This window comes from Callithrix jacchus, chromosome 14, assembly GCF_049354715.1.
Source record: "Callithrix jacchus isolate 240 chromosome 14, calJac240_pri, whole genome shotgun sequence".
In the NCBI taxonomy this organism is placed as follows: Eukaryota; Metazoa; Chordata; class Mammalia; order Primates; family Cebidae; genus Callithrix; species Callithrix jacchus.
In genome coordinates, this window is record NC_133515.1 from 42347883 (window position 1) to 42363261 (window position 15379).

At 39.9% G+C, this 15379-nt stretch overlaps 1 long non-coding RNA gene across 3 annotated transcripts in view; it reads left to right on the forward strand.

The window, feature by feature from the left end:
- Window positions 1-15379, forward strand: part of LOC100404780 (uncharacterized) — a 54115-nt gene that overhangs the window by 14939 nt on the left and 23797 nt on the right. Inside the window, exons 1-3 of one of the 3 annotated variants that reach the window (XR_013526089.1) lie at window positions 900-2243; window positions 3871-3931; window positions 4226-5162. This is a non-coding gene — a long non-coding RNA (uncharacterized LOC100404780). Of the gene's footprint in view, window positions 1-899; window positions 2244-3870; window positions 3932-4225; window positions 5163-6901; window positions 7070-15379 lie in introns of those variants that run through there. The other 2 variants (XR_008476285.2, XR_013526090.1) reach the window with 2 other exon arrangements.

A 15379-nucleotide genomic window follows, 5' to 3' on the forward strand; every position in this document is an offset into this window, starting at 1 on the left:
ATTAAAGGGCCTTCTTTTGTACCTTGGCTTTAGAGCTAACTTCGTTGACTGCCCCTTGTAGGAAACGATGCGGTTTAAAGCTCCTCCTTTTAATGTCTTCTCCTTGAATCCTACATTCCTTGGGCTGGCCCAGGCTGGGCCAGGTTGGACTTGGATCTCTCTTCTGCTCTTCTTTTTTCCGCTTGATTTTAGACATTGTTTCTGGGCCAAGCTTTGATCTTGCATTTTTACAGTCGTGGGTATGACTTCCTGTCAACTTCCAGAGCAGGGGTCTTCTTTTCCATGTTGTGACATTTGGAAAACAAACTCTGCTCATAAGAAGCAAACACCAGGGAGGTAGAAGACAGGGCTGACTGCAGAGCTTCCCTCTTCTAGCCTTTGTTCACAATTCTGTTGCCCATAGTTTGCTACCTCTGACTCCTTGGGCCACACAGACATCCTGCCATCCTGCTCTTTTGTACGTGAGAGGCATTCAGGGTATTTTCTTTCTTCTCACGTAAAAGGATCCAGTGTGGCAGTTACTTATAGCCTCCTCTCCATTGTAAACAGCCACTGTGGAATCTTGGGCCTTTAGAATTCCCTGTCGGCCATGCTTGGGTGCAAGGGCCAGGCAAAATGAAGGGTTGAAGAATTTAGTGGAGAACAGGAAAGAGGCCAGTTGAGTGACAGGAACAAAGAGATTTGTGTGGCTTTTTTGGTTTCTGTGGGAAACGACACACCCTTATTGTGTATTAACAGAACAGATAATTCAGTATTTTGTATGTAGCTAGATAGTCCAGAAACTTCCATGACTTTTGTACACTGAAGAAAATAATCATAATATATTTTTCCATTTTGTTTTATGTCATATTGCTCATTTATATCATTCCTTAGTATGTCTACAGAATGTAGATTGCTTTTATTTTATTATTTTTATTTATTTATTTTTGAGACAGCATTTCACGCTTGTGTCCCAGGCTGGAGTGCAGTGGCAGGATCTCGGCTCATTGAAACCTGCACCTCCTGGGTTCAAACGATTCTCCTGCCTCAGCCTCCGGAGTAGCTGGGATTACAGGTGCCCGCCACCATGCCTGACTAAATTTTGTATTTTTAGTAGAGATAAGGTTTCACCATGTTGGCTCCTGACCTCGGGTTATCTGCCCACCTCAGCCTCCCAAAGTGCTGGGATTATAGGCGTGAGCCACCATGCCCGACCTGTAGGTTGCTTTTAAATGCCCCGGTTTTTATACATGTTTTTTCCCTGTCATATTTTTAAAAAATACAACATTGCAAGACATAGTGCACGTTTTTCTCATAATGGTTATTTCTTTTGAGACATCATGAACTATCTTGGCCTGATAGGTTTTGTGAAGGAAATCAAAAGGGGTGTGTGAAAAAGGCACTGTGGTGAGTTGTGCTGTGCGCTAAAGCAAAGAAAGAGATGTCTGCAGTCAGCTCACGTTGACCTGGATTGCCTTGGTTTTTGTTTTCCTAGTTAGTGCTTTTCTCACTAACTTGTCTTATAACCATGATAAATGAGTTAGGGCTGAGTTACTGGTGATTTCTGTGTGGAATAAGCTGGTTTGGAAGAGGAAATATATGGATATAATATTTTTACTTGGTGGTAGGGTATTAGAGATACCTGAATCAATTTTTTTTTTGTTGAGATGGAGTCTCCCTCTGTCACCCAGGCTGGAGGTCAAAGGCGTTATCTTGGCTCACTGCAACCTCTGCCTCCTACGTTCAAGCCATTTTCCTGCCTCAGCCTCCCAAGTAGCCTGGACTACAGGTGTGAGCCACCACATCTGGCTAATTTTGGGGCTAAGTTTTGTATTTTTAGTTGACATAGGTTTTCACTACGTTGGCCAGGCTGGTCTCAAACTTTTAACCTCGAGTGATGTGCTCATCTTCGCCTCCCAAAGTGCTGGGATTATAGGCTGGGATAACTGGGCCCGGCCAGAATATTTTATAATTTAATTTCAAATTTGAATGTGGACTGGGTGCAGTGGCTCATACCTGTAATCCCAGAACTTTGAGAGACCGGAGCTCTGCTTGGGTGGCTTCCCAGTCTCTTTCAGTCTAGGTCCTTATCCTGGCACTTAGGGCACCAGTATGGCGCTTTTGGCCAGCCTGGCATTGGGTGGGTGGCTTCTTGGGACCCACATGAGCCAATGGCACCATCCCTGCAGTGGCTGGAATCTGGGATGTGACTTTCCTGGAGGCTCCTCGTCCAAGAAGAGGAGCAGAAACCACATCCCGGAAAGGTAATATGTCTTGGTCCCTTGGCATGGCCTTTCCAGCTCATGGCTTCTGGGTGTGGGCTTCATCTTTTGTGGTCTCTGTGTCTCACTTTTGCTGTCACAAGCTTGGCTTTTCCACCCCTTGCTTTGAGGCTTTGACCCTCTTCGCCACCTGCCGTAGCTGAAAGGGGCAATGTCTGTGATGTCCTGTCATTTCTCCTTATTCTTGTAAAAGCGAGGTTCTGGCCATTGCTCTCAGGTGAAGTCCAGAAGAATTGCTTTAAGGCAGGACTGTTACTTTTGGGGACACTCCTTAATTCCCAAAATAGAACCTCCTGAATTCCTTGTTACTTGGCATGGAAATTGTAATGATTTGAGAACCCAGTAGTAGCCCCCTAAGATCTCACATGGAAAGTTGGTTTGTATTGTTTTCACAAATCACAAAGAGCATACGCTGTTACATCCTAACAGGCCTCATTTGAGAGATGTTCCTTTATACATAGAAATGATTAATTTTGAGACTTTGCACGTATGTGCAGTGAACTGTTTTTACTCCTTGAGACCATCCTCCACCATCTCATACCTCAGTAAATCCTCTTCATATTATGTCCTATCTTTTGACTGTCACCTTCTGTCAGCCCCCTAATACAGGTCTTGCCTGACCTATTGCAACTGGGTTCTAATTACTGCATCTCCTGTTTGTTTTCTTCCAATCTGTTCTTGTTTTTTTTGTTTTTGTTTTTGTTGTTGTTGTTTTGTTTTGTTTTGTTTTTCAGACAGAGTTTCGCTCTTGTCCCTCAGGCTGGAGTGCAATGGCCTGATCTTGGCTCACCCCAAGCTCCGCCTCTCTGATTCAAGCAATTCTCCTGCCTCAGACTCCCAAGTTGATGGGTTACCTAGTCACAGACACAAATTTTACAGATAAACTGCATGTTTCTTCTTTAATTCCTGATATAATGTTTTAAAAGGATGGAGTAAGAAATACCATGGCATAATGGGAAGAATATTCGGCTTGATTCTAGTCTTGTGCTGTTTGCCTGTTTTGACTTGCATCTCCAAGCCTTGCCTTTTCATGGTGAAGTTTGAATAGTGTTATTGACCTGAGTACTTCACAGGGCACATAGACCTGTGGCATGTGTGGAGCACCAAATGAGAGAAGGAATGGAAGCTCTTTGAGAAGTTGAGTACTATGGAAACTGTCCTTAGTATTGAGTATCAAGAGTGAAGGCATTTTATTTGTTTCTTTCAGAAACAAATTTCATTCTTCTCATAGCCTGTTGTTGCTTTCACTTCTTTGGGTATAATTATATTAATTATTGAGGGGTATTCTTTTTGTAGTTAGATGGGTTTGTCTGATTGCAGATTTAGCTATATATATATATATATATTTTTTTTTTTTTCTTACTTCACAGTCCAAAACTGCAGTTAAGCTGTTAGTGTCTTACCAAGCCTGTAGTTTACATCATTAAGTCTAATTGGGACTATGCCAAGTTTCCCAGAAGCAGTGAATTTTGACATTCTGTTAGGTGATTCTTTATAGTATGTTCCTAAAAAAAATTCCTCTTCAGAGTTATTCATTTTCAGGGCAGTGATAAAGTTACACACTTTTATGTGTACTTCAGTTGTTTAACCCTGTATTTTCTTTTTATAGGCAAAATTATTGCTGTCTGCTGTACCCATGGGTTAAACAGGACTGGCTACCTCATTTGCAGGTAAGTTGCTGACCCCAGCGGGAGACCATTTTAAAGTTGTTTATGTCTGTTTACAATGGTAATGTAAACCTGTTGAAAAAATGCAACCAATCTAGAAACACATGAAGTAGAAGGCAGTCTTGATCTCACTCAGTGATTACCACCATTAATAATTTAGTACACATCTTTTCAGACTCTAAAAATGCAGATACAAATGGACACGTGATTGAATGGTGTGATAGTTAGACATTCTGTTTTTTAATATGTGATAGACATTTTTCTTTGGAAGTACTTGAACTCCTCATTCTTTTTAAGGGATATTTTCCTTTGCATACCGACGAACACCAAAGTCAGAAATTTTGGATATTATGAAAAAACATTGACATCGTGAACATTTCTGTATAAACAGCTTTGAATACATACACCGTAGTCCCAGAGGTAATTTCATTCAAATTAGAATTTCTGAATCAAATCATATGTGTTTTTATGCCTTTCATGGATGTTGCCTCACTGTACTGATTTATATTTGTTCATTCAGAAAATATCTCCTGAGCTTCTGTTATGTGGAGGCACTGTGCTGGGTGCTAGCAAAGAGACTTCAGCTGCCCTGTGCCTCCTAACAGTCTAGGCGGGGAGTAGATAGTAAGGAATCACACAAATGCCTATAGAATTACAACTCTGACAAGTGCTGAGGAGGAGAGGGACGTGGTACAATGAGAGCATAGAACAGGGAGGATTTCACTTCAATGAGAGGACTAGAGGTTTCTGTGAAAAGGACTGAGCAACTATCTGAAGTATGAATTGGTGTCAACCAGATAGGACCGTTGTGGAGAGAATTGTGAACATTAAGGATCAGCAAAGCCCATGGAACAGGAAAATATATACTGTGTTGGAAGAACTGGCCAGGGAGACTGGGCTATGGGGGAAGTATGGCATTAAAATGGAGCTGGAAGTAGGGGTAGGAGCTAAAACCATGCAGAGCTATGTGTAAGGTTTTAGTCACTATCTTAAGAACAATAGAAATCCGTTGAATTTTTTTTGTTGGGGATGAGTGTGGGAAACATAATCAAATTTACATTTTCAGCCTATCATTTTGCTGCTGAGTGGAGAATACACTGCAAAGGGAAAGAGTTAGAAGCAGGGAGACACATTAGGAGGTATCTGCAGGAATTAAGGCATAGTGGTGGAGTGGACCAGGGAATGTGGTCATTTTGGTGGAGAGATACAGTCATATTCTAGAGATATTGAGGTAATACTGTTGTCAGGAAATGGTGGGGATTGAAGAGGAGAGTATGGAAGAAATGGCTGACAGTGATGGTGACTCCCAAGTTTCTGGTCCATTCTGTTGGTTATATGGTATTTTTTTAAATATAATGTTAATATTTTTCCCAATTTGTGTTTTGTTTCTGATAAATGCTCTGTTGTATTAAGGAAGTCTCTTTCTATTTTTAGTATATAAAGCATTTGGATAAAAAGTCGTTCCATATTCTCTTTCATTTTGTTTATTAAATTATAGTAATGTAAATAAATATGTAAATAGATCTTCTGAAGTTGGGTCATCCTTGCATTCTTGAAAATGTCATTTTGTGTTCATGGTTTGTCATCTTTTAATAATTGCTGGATTTGATGTACTGATATTTTCTTAAGATTTTTATATCAGCCGGGCACAGTGGCTCATGCCTGTAATCCCAGCACTTTGGGAGGCTGAGGCGGGTGGATCACGAAGTCAAGAGATCGAGACCATCCTGGTCAACATGATGAAACTCCCGTCTCTAATAAAAATACAAAAAATTAGTTGGGCACAGTGGCATGTGCCTGTAATCCCAGCTACTCAGGAGGCTGAGGCAGGAGAATTGCCTGAACCCAGAAGGCGGAGGTTGCCGTGAGCCAAGATCATGCCATTGCACTCTAGCCTGGGTAACAAGAGTGAAACTCCATCTAAAAAAAAAAGAAAGGATTTTTATATCTATGTCTATAAGTTGAAATAGGACCTTTTTTGAAAAATCTTGATTGTTTTTCTTTTCATATATATAAATGACCCAAAATATGTTGTTTTGTTAGATATTTGAGTGATGTAGAAGGCATGAGGCCAGATGATGCAATTGAATGTAAATATGAGGGTTGTCACTATTTTTCCCTTTTATAAAATTAAAGGTGGAAATGTAGAAAAGTTTGTCAAATTTTGGGAAAAAAAATTTGTAATTCATTTGTTCCAATATAAGATAGTCTTGCCAAAAAGTCTATGAATGTCTATGGAAGTAGGGAGATATCACAGCCTGAATAGCGCATTTCAGCCTAATATACGTTTTCTGGGAAAATTTTGCTTTTTGTACAGTTGTTTTTAACAGGTTATCCACTTCTCAGTATTCAACATGTGCTGGGGACATTGCCTAGAAAGAAAAATCTCTTCACAATGGTCCTATCAGAAAGTCTTATTGATTAATTGATTGATTGATAGATTCTTCTGAGATGGAGTCTTGCTCTGTCACCCAGACTAGAGTGCAGGGGCACAATCTTGGCTTACTGCAATCTCTGCCTCTGGGTTCAAACAGTTCTCCTGCCTTAGCCTCCCAAGTAGCTGGGATTACAGGCATTCACCACCATGCATGGCTAATTTTTGTATTTTTTTTAGTAGAAACTGGGTTTCACCATGTTGGCCAGGCTGGTCAGGAACTCCTGACTGCCTGATCCACTCGTCTTGGCCTCCCAGAAGTGTTGGGATTACAGGCATGAGTCACCGCACCCATATTTCTTGTGTTTTATATGTGAGATTTGTGTGTCAGGGCAATCTCTTTTCATATAATGTAAATTGCATATATCCATTTTTCTGGTAACTTGTTTATTTGTTGTGGGAGATGTAAACAAATAGGAATGGGAAAAGGAAGAAATTGTTATTTTCATAGGCCAAAATATAGTCACTAAACTGACCAGTACATTTGGAAATCAGTAATATTGTGTGGAAATATTCTCACTAATGAATTGGAATTTCAGTGTACCCAGGTCAAGTGGTTTTGAAGACTCAGCACATTTCATGCAGCCAGTCCACCCCATGAATTAGCCTGTTAAACAAAGCCCTAGGTGTAATCTACATGGGATCCAGGGTCACTCAACTCCTCGGCATTTCCACGCTCAGACCCCACATTTGCAACAGTGAGTCAGGTACCTCTCTCTGCTTTCCTTTTCCTGGAATTGAGGTAGAAATTAATACTGTAATCAATGCAAACACATTATGATACTGATGAGGAATTCTTGCTGACCAGTTTGAACCAGGAGATACTATTCTGCTCTGTATTTTGCAGTTAGCACTGGAAAAATCAGTTACAGGACAGGGAATATGTGACTTTTCAGAGGCAACTGGGAAAGGGACTTAGAAATTTTCATTGATTTTGAACTTAAGCCAGGAGTTTGATTTGATATCCAAAAGGATCTTGTATTCTTAGGCTACACTAATATTATATGGTTTTTAGATCAGGAAGGATTTTACTTAGAGCGTTAATATGAATTATAAGAAAAGTAATAAAATCCTGCTAGAGAAATTGTTAAGGATCTGAACAGATAAATAACAAAAGTATTTTCACTTGGAAAATGGGGAAAATCTCAGTATGGTTAAAGTAGTACATTAGTATGAGTTCTCCAGAATGATAGAATCAGTAGGATGGATGGATGGATGCATGGATGGATGAGTGGGTCGGTAGGTGGGTAGGTGTGTGGCAGGGCTTTTTTATTAGGGGAATTAGCTTATGCATTTAGGAAGGCTGGGAAGTTTCATAGTAGGCTGTCTGCAAGCTGGAGAACCAGGAAAGCTGGTAGCGTTCAGTCCAAGTCAGCCTCAGAATCAGGGAAGCTGGTGGAGTAACTCTCAGTCCAAGGCTGAAGGCCTGGAAATCCAGTAAAGGGTACAGAACAATGGTGCGTGTCCTCAAGTCCAAAGGCCAGGAAGCCTGGCATTCTGTTGTCTAATAGTAGGAGAAGATAGGGTATTCCAGCTTCTAGGAGAGAGCACATTCTGCCTTTCCTCTGCCTTTTTCTTTATCCAGGACTCTACCCTATTGGATGGTACCTACCCATACTGAGGGTGTATCCTCCCACTCAGTCCACCCACTCACACACCAGTATCCTCTGGAAACACCCTCACAGACACTCCCAGAAATAATACTTTACCAGCTATCTAGGTATCTCTTAATCCAGTCAAGTTGACACCTTAAATTAACCATGACAAATAGCAAGGTATTATTCTTTGCCTCTTAATTTAGCAATAGGTGTTTTTATTTTTGTTTTTTGTGTTTTGTTTTTGGAGACAGTCTCGCTCTGTTGCCCAGGCTGGAGTACAGTGGTGCAATCTTGGCTCACTGCAACTGCCACTTCCCAGGTTCAAGCAATTCTCCTGCCTCAGCCTTGTGAGTGGCTGAGATTACAGGTACCTGCCATCACACTGGCTAATTTTTGTATTTTAGTAGAGATGGAGGTTTCACCATGTTGGGTAGGCTAGTCTTCAACTCCTGACCTCAGGGGATCTACCTGCCTGGGCCTCCCAAAGTGCTGGGATTACAGGCATGAGCCACTGCCCCTGGCCAGTTTAGGAAGAGTTTTTGATAAGCACTCCAGTGTAGTGGTTGTCAGGCTGGACCTGGTTTTGCATCTGGGCTCTGTTACCTGCTTTGTAATCTTGGGTAAGATAATTAGCCTGCCTACATTTCCATTTTTCCATCAGTCACATAGCAATTTTAATAATACATACCCAATAGTGGTTATTTTTGACAGTGAACATGAATTTAAACAGTTGAGCACATTGTAAACTCTTTCAACACAACATTGGCATTTTTAGGTCCTGCGTGTTGGGAGGGTTGCTTGAGCCCAGCAGTTGGGAGACCAGCCTGGGCAACATGTTGGAACCTGCCCTTTTTTTTTTTTTTTGAGATGGATTTTCACTTTTCCACCCTGTCTAGAGTGCAATGACCAAAGCTCGCCTCCCCGCAATTCCTGGGTTCAAGGGATTCTCCTGCCCGAGCCACCTGAGTAGCTGGTGTTACAGGCATGCACCACCCACTACACCCAGCTAATTTTATATCTTTTAGTCAAGATGGGGTTTCTCCATATTGGTCAGGCTCGTCTCAAACTCCCGACCTCAGATGATCTATAGACTTCAGCCTCCCAAAATGCTGGGATTACAGGTGTGAGCCACCGTTCCTGGCCTGGACCCCTGTTTTTTTTAGGAAAGGAAAAAAAAAAAACAAAAAACCTTAAAAATATTGACTTTTCTATTAAGGTTTTTTTTTTGTGATGGAGTCTTCTTCACCCGCCAGGCTACAGTGCAACAGCACATTCTCAGCTCACTGTAACCTCTACCTCAGGGTCAAGAGATTCTGCAGTGTCAGCCTCCTGAGTAGTTGGGATTATAGGTGTGCAGCACCAGTTCTGCCTAATTTTTTTTTCTTGGTATTTTTAGTAGAGACAGGGTTTCACCATGTAGGCCAGGCTGGACTCAAACTCCTAATGTCAGGTGATCCGCCCGCCTCAACTTCCCCAAGTGCTGAGAACAGGCATAAGTTACCATGCCTGGCCTGAAAATTGACATTTTTTTTTTTTTTTTTTTTTTTGAGACGGAGTTTCGCTCTTGTTACCCAGGCTGGAGTGCAATGGCACAATCTCGGCTCACTGCAACCTCCGCCTCCTGGGTTCAAGCAATTCTCCCGCCTCAGCATCCCGAGTAGCTGAACTACAGGCGTGCGCCACCATGCCCAGCTAATTTTTGTATTTTGAGTAGAGATGGGATTTCACCATGTTGACCTGGATGGTCTTGATTTCTTGACCTCTTAATCCACCTGCCTCGGCCTCCCAAAGTGCTGGGATTACAAGCGTGAGCCACAGCGCCCGGCCGTTAATTTTTTTTTTTTTTTTTTTTTTTTTTTTGAGTCAGAGTTTTGCTCTTGTTATCCTGGCTGGAATGCAATGGTGCGATCTCGGCTCACCGCAACCTCCGCCTCCTAGGTTCAAGCAATTCTCCCGCCTCAGCCTCCCGAGTAGCTGGGATTACAAGCGCTCGCCACCATGCCCAGCTAATTTTTGTATTTTTCGTAGAGACGGGGTTTCACCATGTTGACCAGGATGGACTCGATTTCTTGACCTCGTAATCCACCCGCCTCGGCCTCCAAAAGTGCTGGGATTATAGATGTGAGCCACCGCGCCCGTCCCGTAAATTATTTTTAATGCTAATTGCTTATTTATGTGATATTGTCAGGATGTATGTTGCTAATTCTACTAGATTGTGAGTTCCTAGAGAGCTAAGAGCAGCAAAGTATCTACTTGAAGTATCTACTTCAAGTTTCAACCAGGTAAACAATGCAGTTCCTGCTCTTAGCTCTCATGGAACTCACAATCAAGTAAAATTAGTAACATACATCCTGACAATATCACATACCCTAAAGAATCCAAATCCTTGAAAATATGCAGACACATTGCTTATCACCATTGCACAGGCACGGGTCTTTAATCTCAGTCTCTAAGACTGTTGCTCTATTTTCTACCACCAGCTTTAGGATATCCATACATCATACTCTTCAGCATCTGCCAGGTTTTCTGCTGAGCATTATGGTCCCTCTAAAACCACAGCTTGATTATCTTCCTTGTGCTGCAGCTTTGGTAGTTCAAAGTCCTCTAATGTTCTCACATATCGGCTTGCTTTGCACATCTTGGGGGTTAGGAAAATATTCACAGTTCCGTGTCATTGGATCTTTTAAAATTCTTTCCTTGCTTTGTCTTTCAAAACAAAATGAAATGGAAAAAATATCCTCTTCCTTCTCTTTTAAAATTCTCTCTTATAATTAAATTCTTTTTCCCATATTTCATCGTGAAGCTTCTCTGGCAGTCCTCACTGTTAAATAAATTAGAATTTCCCCTCATTGCAGTATTCGATTGACTGATCAAACTAATTAGATCTGCTGGCAATAAAGGTATTTGGAGACTTATTTAAAAATCTTCTGATATCTGAAACCTTTCTCTCTGCTTGTGGAATCTACTATTTAGGCATTTTGGTGGGAGACAGTGTCTTATCCGACTAGTGTAGCTAAATAAGCCAGAGCCTTGCTGTCCCTGAAGACTAGCAACTAGGTCATAGGCATATAGGATTACAGATACATGCTCCAGGAATATACTGAATACAGAGAGAATAACTCAAAGAAACTGAGACAGTTAGAACCTTTCCAGTATTGGTGTTGCTTGTGTATCAGTCTGTTCTCATGCTGCTAAGACATACCTGAGATTGGGTAATTAATAAAGGAAAGAGGTTTAATGGACTCACAGTTTCACATGGCTGGGAGGCCTCACAATCATGGTGGAAGATTGAAGGAAGAGCAAAAGGGGTCTTACATGGCTGCAGGCAAGATAGCCTGTGCAAGGGAACTCCCTGTTATAAAACCATCAGATCTTGTTAGACTTTGTCACTGTCATGAGAATAGCTCAGGAAAGACCTGCTCCCATGATTCACTTGCCTCCCACTGGGTCCCTCCCATGACACGTGGGAATTATGGGAGCTACAGTTCAAGATGAGATTTTGGGTGGAGGCACAGTGAAACCACATCAGCTTGTTTGGCTTGTGAGCTCTTGAAGTGGGCTGTAGTATGATTCCAGCTCTGCTTCTCTACCCTGTGGAGCTATCCAACACACTTCCAAAAGACACTTTATCTGATTAGAGTAACCAGAGAAACATTCCTTTGTTTGTTACCAAGAACTATGATTAGCATAAGGTATATAGTTCTTGCCTAGTGAATAACTTCTGGCTTATAATAGTGCTTTAAGACCTGTGTGTCTCACTTTGGGTCTTTCAAGGCTCAGGTGCTGTGAAGTATTGGCTTTCTTCATAGTCGATTCAATAGCAAATGTAAGATTTGTAATTTTCATGTATGAGTTTTCCAGATGGTAGCTTAAGCACATCACAGCATATTTGTATTTATTGCCTTTACTCATATCTTATTTCTTAAACATTGGTGAGAGTGCCATCAAAAATTGTTTTTGGCTTAACTCAAACAAAACTGTTCAGGAATAAATAAGCTATTTTAAAATAAGCACTTGATAATGTTGGTTGGTGGAGTTATTTATTTTGATTTGTCATGTATTTATTTTTATTTTAAAAAAGCAGTTATCCATGTAGCTCAAAATCATTTTCCTTCTAACATGTTTACCCGAGATTTTTATAGCTCCTAGCTTTCATGTGAATGTCTTAAAAGCAAAACTAAACAAATAGAGAGAAGCTATAAAATACATTTAACCTTTTACTTAACAAGAATGCATCATAGCATTTGTATATATTGGTAAGACATTCTTAAATCAAACAAATTATAAATAATCACACATCCAAAAAAAACACTGTAAGAAGAGGTCAGCAATAAATAAAGCAAATGAAATAAAAATTCATAAAATTATTTCAGAAAATTTTCTATCTGTGGCTTTGCCTCATATTATTTATATTTTATATTTATAATTTCATTAATATCACTCAAAATTTGAAAATGTCAGTTTGGTACATTGGTACATTTCATTTCATTCCTAGAATAGCTAACAACAAACACCTTTTGCTCAAATTAATAATCCAGTATTGACTACACAAAGAAATAGTCAGTAAAAGTATTAATTTTATCAGATCTATAGAGATTCTTCATAAAAAAACAAATTATATTTTCATAGTTTTATAAGGATTATGAGTAAAAAATTTTTCTTTAAAAAAAATCAGTAAAAACAGAGATGAGTGTTTCACTATGTTGCCCAGGCTAGTAGTGCTGAACTCCTGGCCTCAAGCAATTCTCCTGCCTCAGCCTCTTAGAGGGTCATGGTGACAGGAGTGAGCCAATGCACTCAGCCAAAAAAGGTTTATTTTATGTTTGTGTTTTCCTAACTTGACCTATACTGATCTTCGTATATATTTTTTAATAATAGAAATTTCACAGTGAAAAATCACATTTGTGGACTTGTAATTCCTAAATTTTAATACCTGTATTTTGGCTGTTAAACAACGTCCATAATATAAGAGCTGTGGTTTTTCTAACATTTTTGTTTAGTGTGTATTTACAACATCTGTTTGAACTCTAAGACTGTTAAAAGAGCATACTCAGAAATCAGTAGGACATTGAGATGTGGTTTGATATTTGACATGGATTTTTTACCGCATTCTAATAAGAAAGACTTTTACTCATCATTAATTCACATGTTTAACAAATATTTAATGGATAGCATCTGTGCCAGGCTCTCTGTTATATGCAATACCATGAAATCGTACTATCACAAAAATTTCATCCTAGTAGGAGAGAGAAAATAAATCATAAGCCTACAAATAAGTAAATTATAAGTTGCTGGGAAGTGATAAAAGCCATGAAGTGGCGGAATGGGCGTGCACTAGGGAGTAAGCAGGTTATACTCTAAACTGAAGTGCTAAGAGTTAACCTCAATGAAGATGCGATTTTAGCAGACTGAAAGGGGGTCCAGAGTTAGATGTGATGAGTATCTGTAATAAGAGCAATTCAAAGAGTGGAAGCAGCCTGTTCAAAAGCACAGGGGCTGGACATGTTTGAGGACCGGCATAAAGGCTAGCAGGGTAGTATCTGAGTGAAGGAGCAGGTGAGATGAGGAAAGAGGGAACGACCCAGATCACATTGGGTTGGCTAGTGATGTGAGCAGAGGGGTGACGTATTCTAACTTGCTTATCTGGCTCAAGTTTTGAAAAAGTAACTTTGACTGAAATGTAAGGACACATTTGGAAGGGGGAATTGTGGAAGCAGGGGACCAATGATGTAGCTAATATTGTAGCCTAAGGTAGAAATGACGGCTGAGCCAGATTAATAAGTAAATTGTGTACACATTTTGAAGTAAGAGCCAACAATCTTTGCTGAAAAAATTGGGAGATGTGAGAGAGACCTCAACAATGACTTTGAGCATTTTGCCCTGAACAACTGAAACAATATATCTTGGAGATCCCTTAAAGGACAATAGATATAAATCTACTACATTGATTTTCATAGCTGCTTAATATGCCGTGGTATGGGTACATCACAATTTGTTTATTTATTCTCCTAAAAATGGACAATTACCTTCTTTTTTTTAATTAACCTTAGAAATAATGCTTCAACAAAAAGGGTTTAGATAAGAGTTAAAATAATTCTACAATCTTTAAAAGTACTTGCTTTATTTATACAATTTCTGTGTTGTGTTTGAAATGGCTTAGTTTGTGATTAGTAATTTTAGTTACTTTTAAAAAGATAGTTCATTAACCAAGATGACCTTAATGCTCCTTTCTTCGTGGGTAAAATTCTTACAGGCTTCCTTCTGACCACCATTTTCTTAGAGCCCCTGCTTTAGCAAAGTTGTGATTGCAAATCCTTTTTCTTCCCCTTAGTGATATAAATCTTTTAAAAAGCCTCTTGCCATTTTTACGACCCAAGAATGTCTTTCTCAAGGATCTGGAAAATATAATTTTTCAATGTTATCATCAAGGAAATCAGCACCCCTATCTCCCAGTTTCTGGGTCTCTATGACAGGGTGGGAGCTAACTTTAGTGGGTGCCTTGCTTTATTTTTATTTTATTTTTTTTTCCACCTGACCTCTGTAGTTTTAGTGTTCTGTTACTCCTGTTAGTAACAGTGAACACAGTTTTATAGAGATGTCTTCTCCCACTAGCCCTGGCCTAAAAAGGGAAGCAACCTATGAGTATCTTAGTGAGATTAGTTCCCTTCTCCCTAGAGGTGTCCTTATTGATTTGGTGAATAGTGTAGCTTTTGTGTTCTCATATGTAATGTAGTCCTCTGGTTGTTTTTACCAGCTGTCTTAAATAGCTATCCTAGCACCACTATGTGTCTGAATCTTTTAATCCTTTTACATCTGTCATTCAAATACTGGCATTTCTTCATTCAGTGTAGACTATAATTTTTCCATGTTTCTAGGAATCGTTCTAGAAATATCTTCATATTATCCTTTGGTGTTATAGCAGCGTATTAAATTCTATATCCCCAGAGAGTGATCTCAAGTCAGCAAAAGTCCTTTATCTAATCACCTGTTCTCTCCTTTGGTCAAGTATGTATGAGATCACATTCTGAAGGTGCCTTGCTTTAAGATGTAAACTATCTCCTGCCATAAAGATATGGGTAAATTTCTTTTTTGAGGGATGAGGCCAATTAGCAAAGAAGTGATTCATGATCCAATCACCCCAATTCCTAATATCCCTGTAGCTCTTTGTTTCAGTAAAATTGAGTTCAGACTTTAGTTATGGACTTCCTCACCTATTGCAATGGCATTGATTGAAGGCTCCCTTGCTGGTTTAACTTTATCCAGTGTACTTTTGCTTTGATGTAATTGCTTGACAGGTTCTTCTCACCCACTGCACTGACAAAACCAGTTCACTGAGACCATGGTATTGAGGACTATTGAAGTAAAGAGTTTAAATGATGCAAGGCCAGCCACACAGAAGATGGAGTTACGACTCAAATA